Source organism: Chiloscyllium plagiosum, chromosome 36, assembly GCF_004010195.1.
Source record: "Chiloscyllium plagiosum isolate BGI_BamShark_2017 chromosome 36, ASM401019v2, whole genome shotgun sequence".
Lineage (NCBI taxonomy): Eukaryota > Metazoa > Chordata > Chondrichthyes > Orectolobiformes > Hemiscylliidae > Chiloscyllium > Chiloscyllium plagiosum.
Genome location: NC_057745.1, coordinates 37,627,889 through 37,645,573, shown reverse-complemented (window position 1 = coordinate 37,645,573; position 17,685 = coordinate 37,627,889). Strand labels below are relative to the sequence as shown.

At 39.9% G+C, this 17,685-nt stretch overlaps 1 protein-coding gene across 3 annotated transcripts in view; it reads right to left on the bottom strand.

Moving 5' to 3' along the window:
• Window positions 1-17,685, bottom strand: part of cbl (Cbl proto-oncogene, E3 ubiquitin protein ligase) — a 271,172-nt gene that overhangs the window by 60,264 nt on the left and 193,223 nt on the right. The gene's annotated exons all lie outside the window — the stretch shown is intronic.

The window sequence follows — 17,685 nt, the reverse complement described above, 5'->3', positions numbered from 1 at the left end:
TTTCTGGCAAGTTTTGTTTTTATTACCATTGGCACAGTGTTTGGTGCACATAGGTTATGAAAGTAGGTTCAACTCACCACATCACTGACCGAAACTGAAAGAAAAACAATCTGCCAAGTTTTAAGCATTGCCAATAAGATGAGAGGAGTTCAGGATAAACAGGGAAAAATTACAGATTGGACTGGCAATTCCCAGAATGAAAAGTAGTCTTAGACTTAGTGAGATTTAGCCCTAGACCAGACGAGAGGAACTAGAGGCGACAAGATTCCACCACTAGGATTGGTCCATTGCAATCTCTTGTGCTTCCGCCCAGGTCACATCATGTTTTAAAGTTCCTCCCTAAAAATACTTAATCAAATCTTTTTGGATGGCCCAGTCTTCTTTTTCTATTTGGTGGTGTTCAGTCTACTGTCACTCTGATGGGATATCATCCAGAAAGGCAAACTTGTATCTTGCCAATCTCAGTTAGCTCACAGGTGCCTTTCTGTAGCAGCTCCTGCTTGGCAATACTGTCTCTCCATGTGATTTCAGGATTTTACACAGGCAGCCTGTAGAAAGATTACCAATTTGCACAACATTTTTGCTGTTCTCTTCCATGTCTCACTGATATAAGTTGCAGTTCATCCTAATATGAACATGTAGAGTCACAGATTCACAGCCATGTTGATAGCATTGGATGCTCAGATTACGTGGAACTACTGGAAGGCCGATTTTGCTTAGTTCATTCTTGTGTGCACATTGATTGCTGCATCATCCTCCCTGGAGAAGTTACTTTTAAGATAGTGAAGTGGTTGACATCCGTATTGTTTGATTGCCTACAAGTGATAAGAGGGCCTTATTGTCAGTGTTTTTGTTTTTATCATGGCTAACACACAAACCAATCTTGTTGCCAATGAGTTCAAGACTGGTTGCAGTGTCTTGGAGCATGCACAGTTCCTCAGCTCGCTACAAATATTGTGGATACTATCGTCTGCATCCATAATTACGTTCCCCATTACAAAATCAACAACCAAGAGGAAAAGGAATGAAAGAGTATGCAACCTTGATGCACTTCTGTGATGATCTGCAAGAAGTCTAGTCCATAAGATCAGAAGACCATAAAACATAGGAGTGGAAGGAAGGCCATTTGGCCCATCAAGTCCACTCCGCCATTCAATCATGGTTGATGGGCATTTCAACTCCACTTACCCGCAGTTTCCTGTAGCCTTTAATTCCTTACGAGATCAAGAGTTTATCAATCTTTGCCTTGAAGATATTTAATGTCCCGGCCTCCAATGTACTCTGTGGCAATGAATTCCACAGGCCCACCACACTCTGGCTGAAGAAATGCCTCCTCATTTCCATTCTAAATTGACCCCCTCTAATTCTAAGGCTGTGCCTATGGGTCCTAGGTCTAGTGTTGATGCAGCACTAAAGATGCACTATAAGGCTTTGAAGATGTTAGCATATACTGAGTGATGCCATACCATCTTGTGATATACTACAATGATTGCTGACTAATGTATCAAAAGCCTTCCGGAGATCAATGAAGTTGAAGACTGATTTTCCAGGCTGAGCTCTCTAATGTCCCTGGTTGCAAGGATCTACTTGCAGTATGACCTCCAATCCAGAAACATGACTGTTCTTCACAAAAGGGAACTGTCTATTTTTACGTTGAGGTATGGAGGTGCCATTGCTGGACTGGGCAGGACAAATTCAGAAGTCAAATTCAGGTTATAGTGCAACAAGTTTATTTTGAAATCACAAACTTCACCTGACAAAGCAGCAGTGCTCTGAACGCTTGCAATTTCAAATAAACCTGTTTGACTATAACCTGGTTTTACGTTACTACCAAATCATTTGAGCAGTATCATGCTGAACACCTTTAAACACCTTGCCATGTACAACAGCAGCACTATACCTCTCCAGTTGTAATAGTTGTGGAATGTCCCTTTCTTTCACAGGTTGAGGATCATAGCTTGCCTCCAGTCATCCAAAATGTCTTCCTGCAGTCCAGATGTTGCTAATCAATTCCATGATCTCTGCAGTAACAGTGCTTTTACCAAGTATCTACTTCCCTGCTGGAATCTCATCAATCCCAGGTGCCGCACTGCTCTTCAGGCTCTTGATTGGTCTTTGGAACTCTAACCTGCCAACTTCTCCCAAGTGATTTCCAGCTGCTAAAGTATGATTCTGCCATCGAACTCAAATGGAGAATTGATTTTGGGCTCATTGACAATGTCCCAGAAATGTTCTATCCGCTTTACCCGAAAATTAAATCCTGCCATCCTTATCCTGGACTGCTACATTGGTATTGCTTTTGGCACCAGCAATTCTGTGCAGCTGTTCCAATTTGCTGTCTCATGCCTCCATGCCTTTTAACTCAATCCATCATTGTTTATCTCTCCTGCAGCTCTCCTTCAAAGCTTTGTTCACACTTCTGTACTTTTCATGGTCTTCATTCAAAGTTCCTCCCCTAGTCTTTCTTGCTCTTTGCTAGCTTTCTCTTCATCAATCAACTTTCATGTTGGGTTGGTGATGCATCGTTCTATAGCAAACCAAAAATAAACAAAGAAATGCAGATGCTGGAAATCCAATGCACAAACCGAAATTACTGGAAAATGTCAGCAAGTCATCCAGCACTGTGGAGAGATATTTTGAAGAAGTGTCACTGCACCCAAATCGTTAACTCTGTTTTCTCTCCAAAGAGAAGAAACGTTGATTCTCCTGTTCCTTGGATGCTGCCTGACCTGCTGTGCTTTTCCAGCAACACATTTTCAGCTCTTTCTCTCCAAAGATACTGCACACCTGCTCAGTTTTTCAAACAACTTCGGTTTGAGATTCAGCATTCTATGGTGGTTCCAATCCTCTACCCAATGGCAACTTTTGCACTCTTCTGAAAATTTCAAAAGACTGTTCTTTGAAGTTGCCTATTTTCATAAGAAATTTTAACTGTCAGAAAGGGCCAACTAGAAACAGGATGACTAGTCCTTGCCCTTGCCCTTTGCAAACATTTGCTCATTTATGACTACTGTCTTCAGCTTCAGGCAGATCTTGCCTCGGACAATGTGATGGTCCAATAGATATTAATATATCATGCAATACATCTTTGGTTTACTACTGATGCATAGAGCCATTCTTGCTGAAGGAACAGCTGCTACTGTGCAATGGGTTCAACACTGGGAATATTTTCTTCAAACACAACGTCTTTCATTAATTGCTCTGGAGCTTCCCAGACAGTAATACTGAAACAGACTAACTGACAGTAGCCTTCAATTGAACACAAAACCATTGTATTATAGGGAGACTGTCAACCAACTGCTACAAAGATGCAGGACAAAGGACATGGAAGCAATCAGAAATTAATTATTTAAGTAAAAGGTGAAAAACCATTAAATAATAGTAAAATCTTACAAATGTTACTTGCACATGACAGAAAAAGTAGTATTGCGAAGATGACTGAAATAAGACTGCAATTTAAAATCAACAATCTACAAATGGGACAAAGGTCATTTTATTTCAATCGTTTTATAACTTGGTGGTTTTCAATATTAATAAATCCTTTAACAGAATATAATGAATGCAATTACACAACTCATGGCTAGAGTCAGAAGTGCTGGCAAAAGAAAAATTGACCCAAATAGAATTAAATAACGTTTAACTCCACAGTTTTCTTTAAAAAATGTGTTTATCATATTACCAAATTACAGTTTATCACTAAATTACAGTTCATGATTCATTCATATCCGTGATACTACCTGTTCTCTTGAATCCATTTTTGTTTTAACATAGCAATGTAAGTGAACTGCAAAGGTATTTCATGTATAATTATAATTAAAATTGCAGAAAATTCAAATTAAAGAATTGATGTGCAATTAACAATATTTCCAATATAACACTTAGGGCTTTCACTTGGATGATAGGTGGGCCAAGGAGATTGGAACTGCATATTGCTAGTCATCTACAGTCTTGGCTATCTTCTTGAAGTTTGCCACAAGTACCAGAACTTTTAAAATGCTTATCATTGCCTCGCACTATTAGCTGATTTTAACACATGCAAGCCCAAATAATCTAGATACTTACAACAAGAATGCTGCATGTTTCAAGCATTCTTAAAATTTACAATTTATCTTAAATGGACAGAAATATGATTTTCTCGCTGTTGAAACTATCCTAAGTAGAAGTAACAGAGACTGGAATGACAGCGTTGCCAATGCTGTGCAGTACACTTGTGAACACCCCATTGTCAAATGTATTGTGTCATCAAGAAACTTGAATCCCATCTTATGAATTGAATCATTAATTTTCAGCATTGCTGAACATCATTTTCCAAGAACACAATTTTTCAATGACTGCTTTCAGATTCTTAAGAATTCTTAAAAAATCCTGATGCCGCCAATGTTCAGACATTGAACCATTTCCTACATTTAGAGTATTGACACTTTACTAGTCCTAATCTGAACCAATTCAAACAGAAGAATCTCCTTATAAACACAAATTTTTCCCTTCCCTAGTTTGCCAACAAGTTTACTTAGTTACTCAAGTTCACAAGCATGCAAGGTCATTGGTTCAACACTTGGTCTATGATAGTTCATATGTCCCAGCCACAGAGTACATCAAAACTTTGAAGACATCAAAACTTTACAAACAGAAACAAGTTAGCTCAGCCCAAATAGTACATGTGGATTTTAATCTTTAATTAAGCTCAGTAATGGTTGTCTAATTATCTGAGAAGTTAATCAATATGGAACTGCAAGAAAACACACATTATGGCTGCAGAAGTTTGCTGAGCCAAGGACCTTTTGCAGTGATTTCAACCATCGTAATCATGTTCCTTCACTTCACATACATCTTTAATCACTATGGCATTTTCTCTATGGCCTCACTGACAACAGATTTGGCAAGTCTTCTTGCTGCTATACATCGTCAAATGTTGTCACAAGGTAAAGGGCAGCAATTCTCACCTTTCCCCAGCTGTTGGGTTCTTGCATCCATGTCTGAAGAAGACTGTGAAGAGGTCTTGAGTCAAATGAGCACTCTATTTGGTACATAGGTCCCGCTGGGTGGCACAAATGTTAATTTCACTTAACACTTCATTAATTTTTTTGGAGAAGATTTACAAGGCCATAATTGGTTTGATAAATTAATGCTGTCTTTACAGTGCCAGGGACACAGATTCGATACCAGCTTTGGGTCACTGTCTGTGTGAAGTTTGCACATTCTGTTTGGAAGCTACAGCTTGGAAACTGACCCTTCAGTCCAACTCATTCATGCCAACCAGATATTCTAAATTAATCCATTTGTCAATATTTGGCCCATATCCCTCTAAACCTTCCTATTCATGTATCCATTCAAATGTCTTAAATGCTGTAATTGTACAAGCCGCCACCACTTCCTCTGGCAGCTCATTCCATACACACACACTACTCTCTACATGAAAACGTTGCTTCTCTGGTCCCTTTTAAACCTTTTCCCTCTCACCTTAAATCTTTACCCTCTAGTTTTAGGCTTCCTGCCCTGGCTACTAACCCTATCCCTCATTATTTTATAAACCTCTATGAGGTCAACCCTCAGCCTCTGATGCGCCAGGGAAAATAGCTCCATCCTATTCAGCCTCTCCCTATAGCTCAAACCCTCCAACTCAGCAACATCTTTGCAATTCTTTTTGCACCTTTTCAAGTGGTACAACATCCTTCCTATAGCAGGGAATTCAACACAGAATTCCACAAGTGGCCTAATTAATGTCCTATACAGCCGTAAAATGATATCCCAACTCCTATACTCAATGCTCTAACCAAAGGTTCGTGTACCATACAGTGCTTTCTTTCATATCCTGTCTGTGACTCCACCTTCAAGGAACTATGAATCTGCACAGCAAGGTCTCTTTGTTAGGCCCACTCCCCAGGACTCTACCATTAACACTATAACTCCTGCCTTGATTTGCCTCATCAAAACGAAACACCTCACATTTATCTAAACTCCATCTGCCACTCCTTGGCCCATCGGATCAAGGTCCCATTGTACTGAGATAACCTTCTTCACTGTCCACTACACCACCAATTTTTGCCTCTGCAAACTTATGAACTATTCCTCCTAAATTCACTTACAAATTAATTTATATAAATGACAAAAAGCAGTGGGGACACATACTGATCCTTGTGATTCAGACTCCAGTCTGAAAAACAACCCTTTGTCTCATATCTTCAAGTCAATTTGTATCTAAATGGCTAGGTCCCCTGGATTCCACCCATACTAATCAGCTTACCATGCGGAACCTTGTCTAACACCTTACTGATGTCAACATAAATAATGTCCACCGCTCTGCCTTCATCAATTTTCTTTGTCACTTCTTTAAAAGCAATCAAGTTAATGAGACACAATTTACCACGCATAAAGCCATGTGGACTATCCCTAATCAGTCCTTGTCTTTCCAAATACATGTAATCCTGCCCCTCAGAATCCTCTCTAACTTACCCACCACTGACTCATTGATCTATAGCTCCCTGGCTTTTCCTTACCACCTTTCTTAAAATAACAGCAGTACATTAGCCACTGACCAGTCTTCCAGCACCTCACCTCAGAGTCATAGAGATGTACAGCACAGAAACAGACCCTTCAGTTCAACTTCAGTTGCCAACCAGATATCCCAACCCAATCTAGTCCCTGTCAGCACCTGGACCATATCCCTCCAAACCCTTCCTATTCATATACCCATCCAAGTGCCTTTTAAAATATTGCAATTGTACTAGCCTCCACCACTTCCTCTGGCAGCTCATTCCATAAACGTACCACCCTCCGCGTGAAAAAGCTGGCCCTTAGGTCTCTTTTATATTTTTTCCTTCTCACCCTAAACCAATGTCCTCTAGTTCTGCACTTTCCCACCACAGGGAAAAGACTTTGTCTATTTATCCTATCCATGCCCCTCAGCCTCCGACACTCCAGAGAAAACAGCCCCAGCTTATTCAACCTCTCCCAATAGCTCAAATCCTCCAACCCTGGCAACATCCTTGTAAATCTTTTCTGAACCCTTTCAAGTTTCACAATATCCTTCTGATAGGAAGGAGATCAGAATTGCACACAATATTCCAACAGTGGCCTAACCAATGTCCTGTACAACTGCAACATGACCTCCCAACTCCTGAACTCAATATCACCAAATTATACAAATATCTCAGCAAGGAGCCCAGTAATCACATCCCTAGCTTCCCACAAAGTTCAGGGATACATCTGATCAGATCCCAGGGATTTATCCATTTTCATGCACTTTGAGATGTCCAGCAATTTTTGTATGCAAATATGGACACTTTTCAAGATATCACTATTCATTTCACCAAGTTCTCTAGCCTCTACATCCTCTTCTACAATAAACACTGACACTAAATACTGATTTAGTATCTCACGGATCTCCTGCAGTTACACAGACAGCCATTTTGATCTTTAAGAGGTCCTATTCTCTCACTTGTTACCCTTTTGCCCTTAATGTATTTGTACAGTCTCTTTGGATTCTCCTTCACTCTCTTTGCAAAAGCTATCTCTTGTCTCCTTTTTGCCCTCCTGATTTCCCTCAAGTATACTCCTACTGCCCTACTACAAAGGAATTCGCTCAATCCCAGCTGTCTATACCTGCCATTCCCCTCCTTTCCTTGACCAGCACCTCAATTTCTCTAGTCATCCAGCATTCCCTGTACCTACCAGCTTTGCCCTTCACACTCATAAGAACATGCTGTCTCTGAACTCTCATTATCTCATTTTTGAAGGACTCTCACTTCCCAACCATGCCTTTATCTGCTCTCAATCAACTTTTGAAAGTTTTTGCCTAATAACATCAAAATTGGCCTTACTCCAATTTAGAACTGTTACTTTTAGATCAGGTCTATCCTTTTCCATAACTGTTTTAAAGCTAATAGAATTATGATGACTGGCCCCAAAGTGCTCCCCCACTGACACCTCAGTCACTTCCCCTGCCTTAGTTCCCAAGACATGGTCAGGTTTTGTACCCTCTATAGTCGGTTCATCCACATACTGAATAAGAATATTTTCTTGCACACCCTAAACAAATTCCTCTCTATCCAAGCCCTTAACACTATTGCAGTCCCAGTCTACGTGTGGAAATTAAAATCCCCTACCATTATAGCCCTATTTTTCTTACAGATATCAGAGATCTCCTTACAAATTTGCTTCTCAATTTTCCATTAACTTTGAGGGGTCAGTAGTACAATCTCAACAAGGTGATCGTGCCTTTCTTATTTCTCAGTTCCACCAAAATGATGTCACTAGACGTACTCCCAGAAATATCCTAAGTACAGCCATAATGTAATCCCTAATCAAAATTCCACTCACCCCTCCTCTCTTGCACACCACCCCCCCCACCCCGCCCCACCTCTCTAACCTTCCTATTGCATCTACATTGGATCATAAAGCTATCCTGCCCATCCTTGAGCTACGATTCTGTGATAGCTATGATATCCCAGTCCCACATTCTCAACTATCCCTCAGTTCATCTGCCTTACCTGTCAAGCCTTTTGCTTTGAAATAAATGCAGTTTAATTTATCAAACTTATCTTTTTTGCTGCCTTGCACTTGTCTGCCTTGAGTAATTGACTTGCTCCTCTTCTCAACTGTATCAGCTTCAGACTTCTCTTTGGATCCTATGCCCCCAGGTAGCACTAACAAATCTCTCCGCCAAGGTACTGGTACCCTTTCAATTCAGGTCCAAACAAGTCAATTCCGCCCCAGAAAAGATTCCAATGATCCAAAAGTGCGAATCACCTGCACCAGCTCCTCACCAAGCATTCATCTGCTCTATCCTCCTATCCCTACTTTCACTAACACGTGGCACTGGCAGTAATCCTAATTTACTACTCTTGAGGAGCTACTTTTAAGCTCCTGCCTAACTTCCTATATTCTCTCTTCAGAACTCGTCCCTTTCTCTTCCTATGTTGTTAGTTCCAATATGTACAACAACCTCCTACTGGTGACTCTCCCCTTAAAGAATATTCTGCAGTTTCTTAAGAGACATCCTTCTGTCTGTGCCCCTGATTAGAGAGCCCCCTGTCATCGATCGCTTGGAACCTGACATACCCTGCATTCCAGCAGAGCAAGTCTCAGTACCTGAAACTTGGCTGTAAATGCTACCTTCCTCTGAATCCATCAACCCCGACATTTTCCAAAACAGCATACTTGTTTGGGATGGGGATAGTCATACGAGATTCCTGCACCACCTGCCTACCTCTCCTAGAGGTAACCTATCTGACTGTATCTACTTTAATGAAATCTCCATTCATCACTCCCCCTTTCACATCCTATAAATGTTTCAGTGCCTGTAACAGCCACTTCAACCTATACACACAGTCCTAAAAGATTTGCAACCAAATATACTTTCTGCAGACCTAATCATCAAGAACAATGAAATTCTCTCTAATCCCCTGCATCTGACAGGAAGAGCACATCACTCTACTAAAGACCATCTCTGTACCTTAATCTACAAGCACAGTAAATAGCAGTTTTAAAATCTAAAATCTAAAAACACTGCTCTAGGATAACTTAAAACCTATGTTTTGTTTTGTTAAAGAAAATTTCATCAAGAGACAGATGTCAGGCAAATATAAAAAAAACTCACTCAACTCACTCTTACAGATTTACAAAATAAAATCAAGATTTACAAGTTTAATATGTCTTAAAAATGCAGATGTGCAGATTAGGTGGGATTGGCCATGCTAAATTGCCTCATATAGTGTCCAGGGAGGTACAGATTAGATGGATTAGCTGTACTAAATGCAGGTTACAGGAATAGAGTATGGCACTGGGTTTGGGTAGGAAGCCCTTTGGAGATTCAGACTCGATGAGCTGATTGATCTCTTTCGGCACTGTAGGGATTCTATGATCCTATGAAAAGTGAGCAATATTACACATTGCTGGCTAGATGCCACGTACCACAACAATGACAGGTGAAGAACACTACAGAATGCATCACAGCCAGAAGGTTGTCAGCTACAACACAGGAATTTACCAAACAATCTGAAAAATTGACTAGTAATGTCCCATTTATGAAAAGGAGCAGAAATTCAATACGACCAATTACAGTCCAATTAGTCAGCTCTAAAGCACCAGCAAAACGATAGACGGTGTTGTCAACAGCGCTATCAAGTCCAAAGGTGTGCAGGTTTGGTGGATTGGCTATGGGATATGCAGGGATAGGGGGATGGATTACTCTTTGGAGGGTCGGTGTGGACTCGATGGGCTGAATGGCTTGCTTCCACATTGTAAGGATTTGAAAAATTGTACCTATTCAACTATGACCCATGTAATAAAGTACACTTTAGTTCTACAAGGGCCATTCACTTCCAGACATCAAAAATAAACAATTGCAAAGTGGACGTTGCTTGCCAAGCAGTCAATGAAATTCAGCAAGGACAGAGCAGAAAGACAAATGCAGCTTTCTGAAATTTAAGACATAGTCAGCAGAGTTTGTGTGACCTCAAGTTTATGGAGGTTAGATATAAAAGATCAGCCAGAAGTGTGAATAGTTGAAACTAGAGGAGCGTGGAATATATCAGACCATGAACAGATTGTGGTGGCATACAATTCTATTGGTTGCTGCTACTAATGAATCTCACAGACATGTAATTTTGAACTGTTAGGTCTATTTATATTCTGCTCTAAGGAGCATAACATTAAGTGAAACATCATTTGATAGTCTATGTCCTCAGGGTGAAAACAAGGCATTTCATCATCTTCACTCTTTCCTTTGTCTTCTGTGGGTTCTTAAAACACCATATTGCTGTCATCCAATCACTATAGTCAATAGATGTGAAGCTGAAAAAACACAGCAGGTCAGACAGCATCCGAAGAGCAGGAAAGTCAACGTTTCGGGCTGAAACCCTTCACCAGGGAAGGTGAGCCCAGAAGTAAAGAGAGGGTGGTGGTGGGGTGGGTTGAGGGCTGAGAGAAGGATAGGTGGGATGTTGATAGGTGGATGCAAGTCAGAGGTTATTGTGATTAGTCAGTGGGAAGGGTGGAATGGATAGGTGAATGGGAAGATGGACAGATTAGGTTAAGGCAGGTCAGGGATCTGAGCATGGAATAATACGGGGGTGGAGGGATTTGGAAGCTGGTGAAGTTAATATTGAGGATTTTGGGCTGTAAGCTCCCCAAGCAAAATCACGATAACTTGGTTTACCTCATCTACTCTCTCTAGTCTCAGTTATCCATAAATTCAAATTATTTGACAGAAATGAATCAGAGGAATTATTTTCACTGGCTGGTCTAAAAAAGTTACACCCTCTTTTCCCAAAATACATTAGGGTCAGAATAAGTAAATCTGACCTTTTCCATGTATATACATATTCCCTTGGATTGCCAGCCATCTCACCACATGGGGACATTTACTTACCGAAATGGTTATGTTAATTTCAACGACTGCCCTCCAGATACATGATTAGTGTTTGAAACCCCTTGTTTTTAAATAAAGCTTTTGGTCACACTATCACTGCCTTATGTTTGCCAGCACAACAAATTAAGTTAACTTTTATATACTGCTTGTTTGTGATAGTCAACACAAAATCAACTTTTGTGGTATTGTGGGAAACATTTAACATTGCATGATGGGAAAAAAATTGGCCAACTCTCAAGTTATCGTTCAGTAAGTTAAAAGGACTATGGCAAAAGGTCAGACCAGCTTTCAGGACCAGGCTGAATGAAAACAAATTCCACAAGTTTGACAAAACTTCAGTAATCTTCTTAACATCTCCTTGTATATTTCGGACTGCAGATCTTAATCGAAACAAAGCATCCATACAACAGAAATAGAGTTATGGAATGATGCAAATGATTAATGTTTTTAGGGCTAAGGCTCAGTGTTACAGGTGACATATATTTCATGATAATCTGTAATCTCTTAGCAAATTTTAAAGTATATAAAGTACTCCTTTCTTTATAAAGGTGCAAAAAACTTGGAGAGTGTTGGGATCTATGGTTGCCCCCTCTTAGTTTTTTTAGCCAGAAAAAAAAACTGCAAGTAGTATTTTTTTTTAATAAAGACTGAATGTTTTTCAATTCAAGGTTGTTTTTTAATCTAAGTGTTGAGTTTGCTCTCACAGATCCCTGATTTGACATTTTCTGCATGATATGGAGTCATGAGAGTCCATAATAAGAATTGATTGCTTTTATTAGATTAGAGATTATTTTCCAAAATGAAGTTTCTATGTAACTGGCAGCTGAATTGTGAAAACAAAGTCCAAAAGTAAACAAGACAATATTTTAGGAAGATTCTTGGATTTAGTATCATTATCTACAGAAGTGTTTAAAAGTTTTCAAATATATATAGCTTCTAAACTCAACTTTTAATAATAGAACTAATCAAATAGGATCAAGACCAGATGGAGTACAGTATTCTGATCGAAACAGAAGATCTACAACAGTTCAAGTTTAATAGTTCCACCACTAGATGGTGTGACTGTACTTGTAAAAACTGACAGCAGCTGAACTACAAGGAGATGGGAGTCACAGGTGTACAGCATGGAAACACACCCTATGGTCCAACTCATCCATCCCGACCAGGTATCCTAAATAAATCTAGTCCCATTTGCCAGCACTTGGCCCATATCCCTCTAAACCCTTCCTATTCATATACCCAGCCTCTTAAAAGCTGTAATTGTACCAGCCTCCACTTCTTCTAGCAGCTCATTCCATACATGCAACCACCTTTGCTTGAAAAAGTTGCCCCTTAGGTCTCTTAAGTCTTTCCCCCTCTCACCTGAAACTTATACCACCACCACCCCCTCTACCTCCATCACCCCCACAAGCTTTGGACTCCATGTCCTCATTCAATTTGCCAATTACACTAAAATTGCAAGCGGTCACCAACAAATTTGTGTCAAATGGAGTTGAAACAACAAAGGAGGTTCCTACTTTATGCTACCTATGCATCATAAAAGATAATGAAAAATGTTGGGATTCATTGTTGAAAAGCTCTCCAATCTTTCTCTGCTTAGCATGTTGTTTTTGGTCAAGTCTAGTACAGTCAGTCATTATAGAATTCCTACAATGTGGAGCCCTCCAAAGAGTATTCCAGCCAAACCCACACCTTTACTCCTCTCCCTGTAAGCCACCTCACAAACACATCCCTGGACACTAAGGGCAATTTAGCATGGTCAATCCATGTAACCTGTACATCTTTGGACTGTGGGAGGAAATTGGAGCATCCGGAGGAAACTTATGCAGAAATGGGGTGAATGCACAAATTCTACATGATCATCAGAGGATGGAATCGAACCTGGGTTCCTGGTGCTGTGAGGCAGCAATGCTAACCACCAAGCCACCATACTGTCCTCGTTATCAATGCAGTCAAACATGTTTTCATGCTACAGTTGAAAATTCCAGATCATCATGACAGTCTTTGCAGTTTTAGCTAAGGGAACAGGAGGACATTCATTGGACTCTGCAGGATCATCAACCTCCATGGCTGAAGAATGCACCGTCCTTATGATTGGCTCATCTATTAGGACCATTGTGCAGCTTATAGCATTATTCACTTCAGCACAGGTTGTTTTGAGTTGTCAATGCTGGAAATTCCATGCAAGCCATCAACAGGCGTGTGAAAATAGCCCCGTCTTTGGTCAGGATGGCCTCACTGAGCTCCTCCTCATTCTCAGCACCTTGCCCAACTGTAGCCTGCTTGAACTTGGAAGCAGTTTGCAATTCTAGCTTCCATCACTATCTTCTACACTTTTGTTGTAAATATCACCTTTAGAACAGCTGGCTTGCTCTGCTGCTTCTTATTGGTGGCCTAGTTAGAGATAAGCTGCCATTTATAGTTGGTTTTTAGGCTCCTAAATCACTCTGACCCATTTCCTGGAGCTTGGTTGTAATTTTGGGAAGCAAGTTTGACAGCGTAATGTTCTGGAGGCTACGATGTCAGTGAAGTTTTCCATAATGAGAATTTGTCTTCATTTATTCACTTCCCTGACCAAGAGTTTTGACATTCACAAAGCAAAATGACTTGTTGAAAGTCAGAAAGGCAAAAGCTCCAGAAACAAAGCTGTAGAAGGAGTTTAAGGATCTAAGTTAAAAATGTGAGCTCTGTTAGCAGTTTAAGGGTCTTAGGAAGAGGTGTTGACTAAAGAAATTGTAAGGAGTGAATTATGACACAGGGTAGTAAGCCAAACCCCCAAATCAGCTTCTGTATCACTGGATTTGCAACAGTAATATTAAAACATTCAATGACTCTCAAAACTGTTCAATTGCTCTTCATCATACTTTACAAATAACAGCTCTTGGACACAAAATTTATAACTTAAACATAAATTAACACATTATTAAGAATGCAACTTGATTAGAACACAAACTACAAGGCAATCTAATTAATATCTACTCTACAAAGTAAGTCCAGTCTTTGTTTAATATAAACTCCCACTGTTACTGACACTGTTAGGGGATAATTTTTTTTTAAAAACTAGACAGTGATCTTTTTCTTAAATTACATTTGATAATGCGATATGTTTACTGTCAATGCATGTCAATAATCTTTGGTGCTGCATCTTCATAAAATTTGCTGTTGCAAAATTATAATCCTAAATCCCAATCCATCGCTCCACAATGCCAAGACACTAACTTTTTTCTCTCGACATGGATGGTTCCTGATCTGGTGAGTATTTTCAGCTTTTTCTGTTTTTACCTCAGATTTATACCATCCACCATATTCTGCTTTTCAACTACTGATAACAGCTAGTTTCATTAGTTCAAAATCTAATCTGAATTAATACGATGTTTAGCAAATTAGAACATCGTTAAGGGTTTTTCTGTGGGTCTGGAGTCACATGTAGGCCAGATGGAAAGGACAGCAGATTTCCTTCCCTAAAGAACAACAGTGAACCAGCTGAGGTTTTACATCAACAGTGCTTACCACTATGTCAATGCCTCCCCAAAACCAACATCCTCTACAGTTTAGCAGAACTTGGGCAACAGGGGAAAACCACCAGCTGGAAATTCCACTACCCCAAAATATCACCCACTGGCCAAAGATTGACAAATTCCTGACTTGGAAATATTTCCCCCCTCCTTCATTGCTGCTGAATAAAAATTATGGAACTCACAGACATGGGGTGCACCTACACAACAAAGAGTGTAGTATTGCAAGGTGGTGGAACACTACTTCTCAAAGGCAATTATAGGTGTACATTAAATGTGACTTTTCCAATACCCACATCCCAGAAATAATGTTTTTTAAAATGGCATTTGGGATTCTGTGCTTTATAAGCACAAAAATTTACAAAAGACAGAAAATTATCCAAACTATATATAAAAAAAATTCATTCAGCTCAGGCTGGATTATCCTGTCCAATTCTGTGTAGCACACTTTCGGAAAAGCATAATTGCTCTGAAATAAGGTTTAAAAAGTGGTTTACTCGAATGATTTCAAGGAATTGAAGTTATGTATGCACACTAGAGAAGCTGGAGTTGCCCTCAAGGAATGCAGAAGTCTGAGAGCAGATTTAATAAAGGGATTTTAAATGAAATGTTTGGATACAGTAAACAAACTATTTGCAAAAACAAAAAAATTGACAATGAAAAGGTGAAGATTTAAAGTGATTGACAAAAGAACTCAGAGGTTACAAAAGAAAAAGGAACAAGTAGTTAGGATTCAGAACAGACTGACCAGTAGGGTGTTGGCCACAGATTAATTTGCAGCCTTCAAAAGGGTCCTGAATAAAAGCATGATGGGAAAAAAATGCAGGAATATGGGGAATGAACAGGGAAATGGGATTGCTCTTCCAAAGAGCAGCTGCAGACTTCCTTCCTTCAGTGCAATAGAAATTATTCCTCAGAGATTGTGCATAAACAGTCTATTCAGAAACGGAGATGAAGTCGTTCTCATTTTGGAAGATATCCAAAACATTATCCGATCTTTCTTTCAGATTAATCAAATTATTCTACAAATGGGAATAAAGATTTCACACTGCCCAACTCAATTCCGATATTGCTTCTTAGCTTTATTATAGAATGTTTCAGAAATAATTAGTATCATTTTAAAAGAAAATAAATCGAGCAAATCGACACCAGAGAGTCAGCTTAATTAAGATCCATTAAACAGAAACAGAATGTCTGAGTTAAGGGGTCGAAGCAGAGATAGCAGCTTTTAATTCTGTAGGCTCCCAAAATTTTGGAACATTTGACCGCAATATTTGAGACTGAACTTTGATGGCCTGTATGACAGATTTAAAATTATATATATATTCAAGCACTCTTGAAATTTGTTCTTAAATGTTTTACAAATTATCAATATACACTTATCATTGTAAAGCACTTAAGTCTAATTTATTCCTCATTTAGTACAACAGAAAAAGAACAGTGTACATTTCTACAGAATCTTTCTTGAGCCCAGTAGCCAAGAAATTCTGAATCTTACAACAAGGTCCCACAAACATCTCTCTGAAATGATCACATTTTCTGTTTCGGTGACATTAATTGAGGGATAAATATTAGCTAATGCACTGGGGAGAACACTGCAGCTCCTGGTCTAAATTTTATCACAAGTTCTTTATATCAGTCTGAGAAGTTTACATCTCAAGAGATTATTACAGGAAGATTACACAGGAACAGTGATGCATCAATTCTAACTGAAGGTTTCATTTGATGCCTTAGCCAATGTTTGTCAGAGTACAGCAGAGCAGGATTGCATGTCACTAATCCCATTTAAAACTGCACACAACTTTTTTTGTGTGTAGGAGCCTTTAAGTTTCAACTCCATCTTAGATCGGATGACAAGGCGAGCCTCTGGCAAAATACTGCAATAACACCATGATCCCTTTTGCTTTATAAACCAAAGACAACTCCCTTTGATTCACTGCAATCCAGAATTTAAATAAATCCATCCTTATTAGGTGTCCACCTACTTTAACTCTACATCCCATCACTGCTAACATGCTCCTTAAGGTATCTCAAGAATGTGACTGGAAAGAAATTCTGGGATTTACATATTAATGAACCAAAATCCGCAACCCATTCTAAAAGATGAAAGACTTAACAGCAATCTAGGTTTGTTCAATATATCACTTCAGCTGCATGACACTGAGATCTGATTAGATTAGATTAGATTCCCTACACTGAGCCACCGCGCCGCCCCTTGTTGTAAATCCTGCTCCACAGCTACCTGAAGGAGCAGCACATCAAAAACTAGTACTTCCAAATAAACCTGTTATCTATAACCTGGTCTTGTAATTTTTAACATACACCTCCCTGACAATGCTCACTGCCCTACCCACACTGCTCAACAATGCTGGACTTCCACACCATCTGGAAATGTGTTGCTGGAAAAGCGCAGCAGGTCAGGCAGCATCCAGGGAACAGGAGAATCGACGTTTCGGGCATAAGCCCTTCTTCAGGAATGGGGAAAGTTTGTCCAGCAGGCTAAGATAAAAGGTAGGGAGGAGGGACTTGGGAGAGGGGCGTCGGAAATGTGATAGGTGGAAAGAGGTCAAGGTGAGGGTGATAGGTCAGACTGGGGTGGGGGCGGAGAGGTCGGGAAGAAGATCTCAGGTTAGGAAGGCGGTGCTGAATTTGATGGATTTGACTCCTCTGGGACACCCGGACCAACCAACCAACCACCCTGTAGCTCAACATTTCAATTCCCCCTCCCACTCCAAGGATATGCAGGTCTTTGGACTCCTCCATCGTCAGACCACAACAAAACGACGGGTGGAGGAAGAA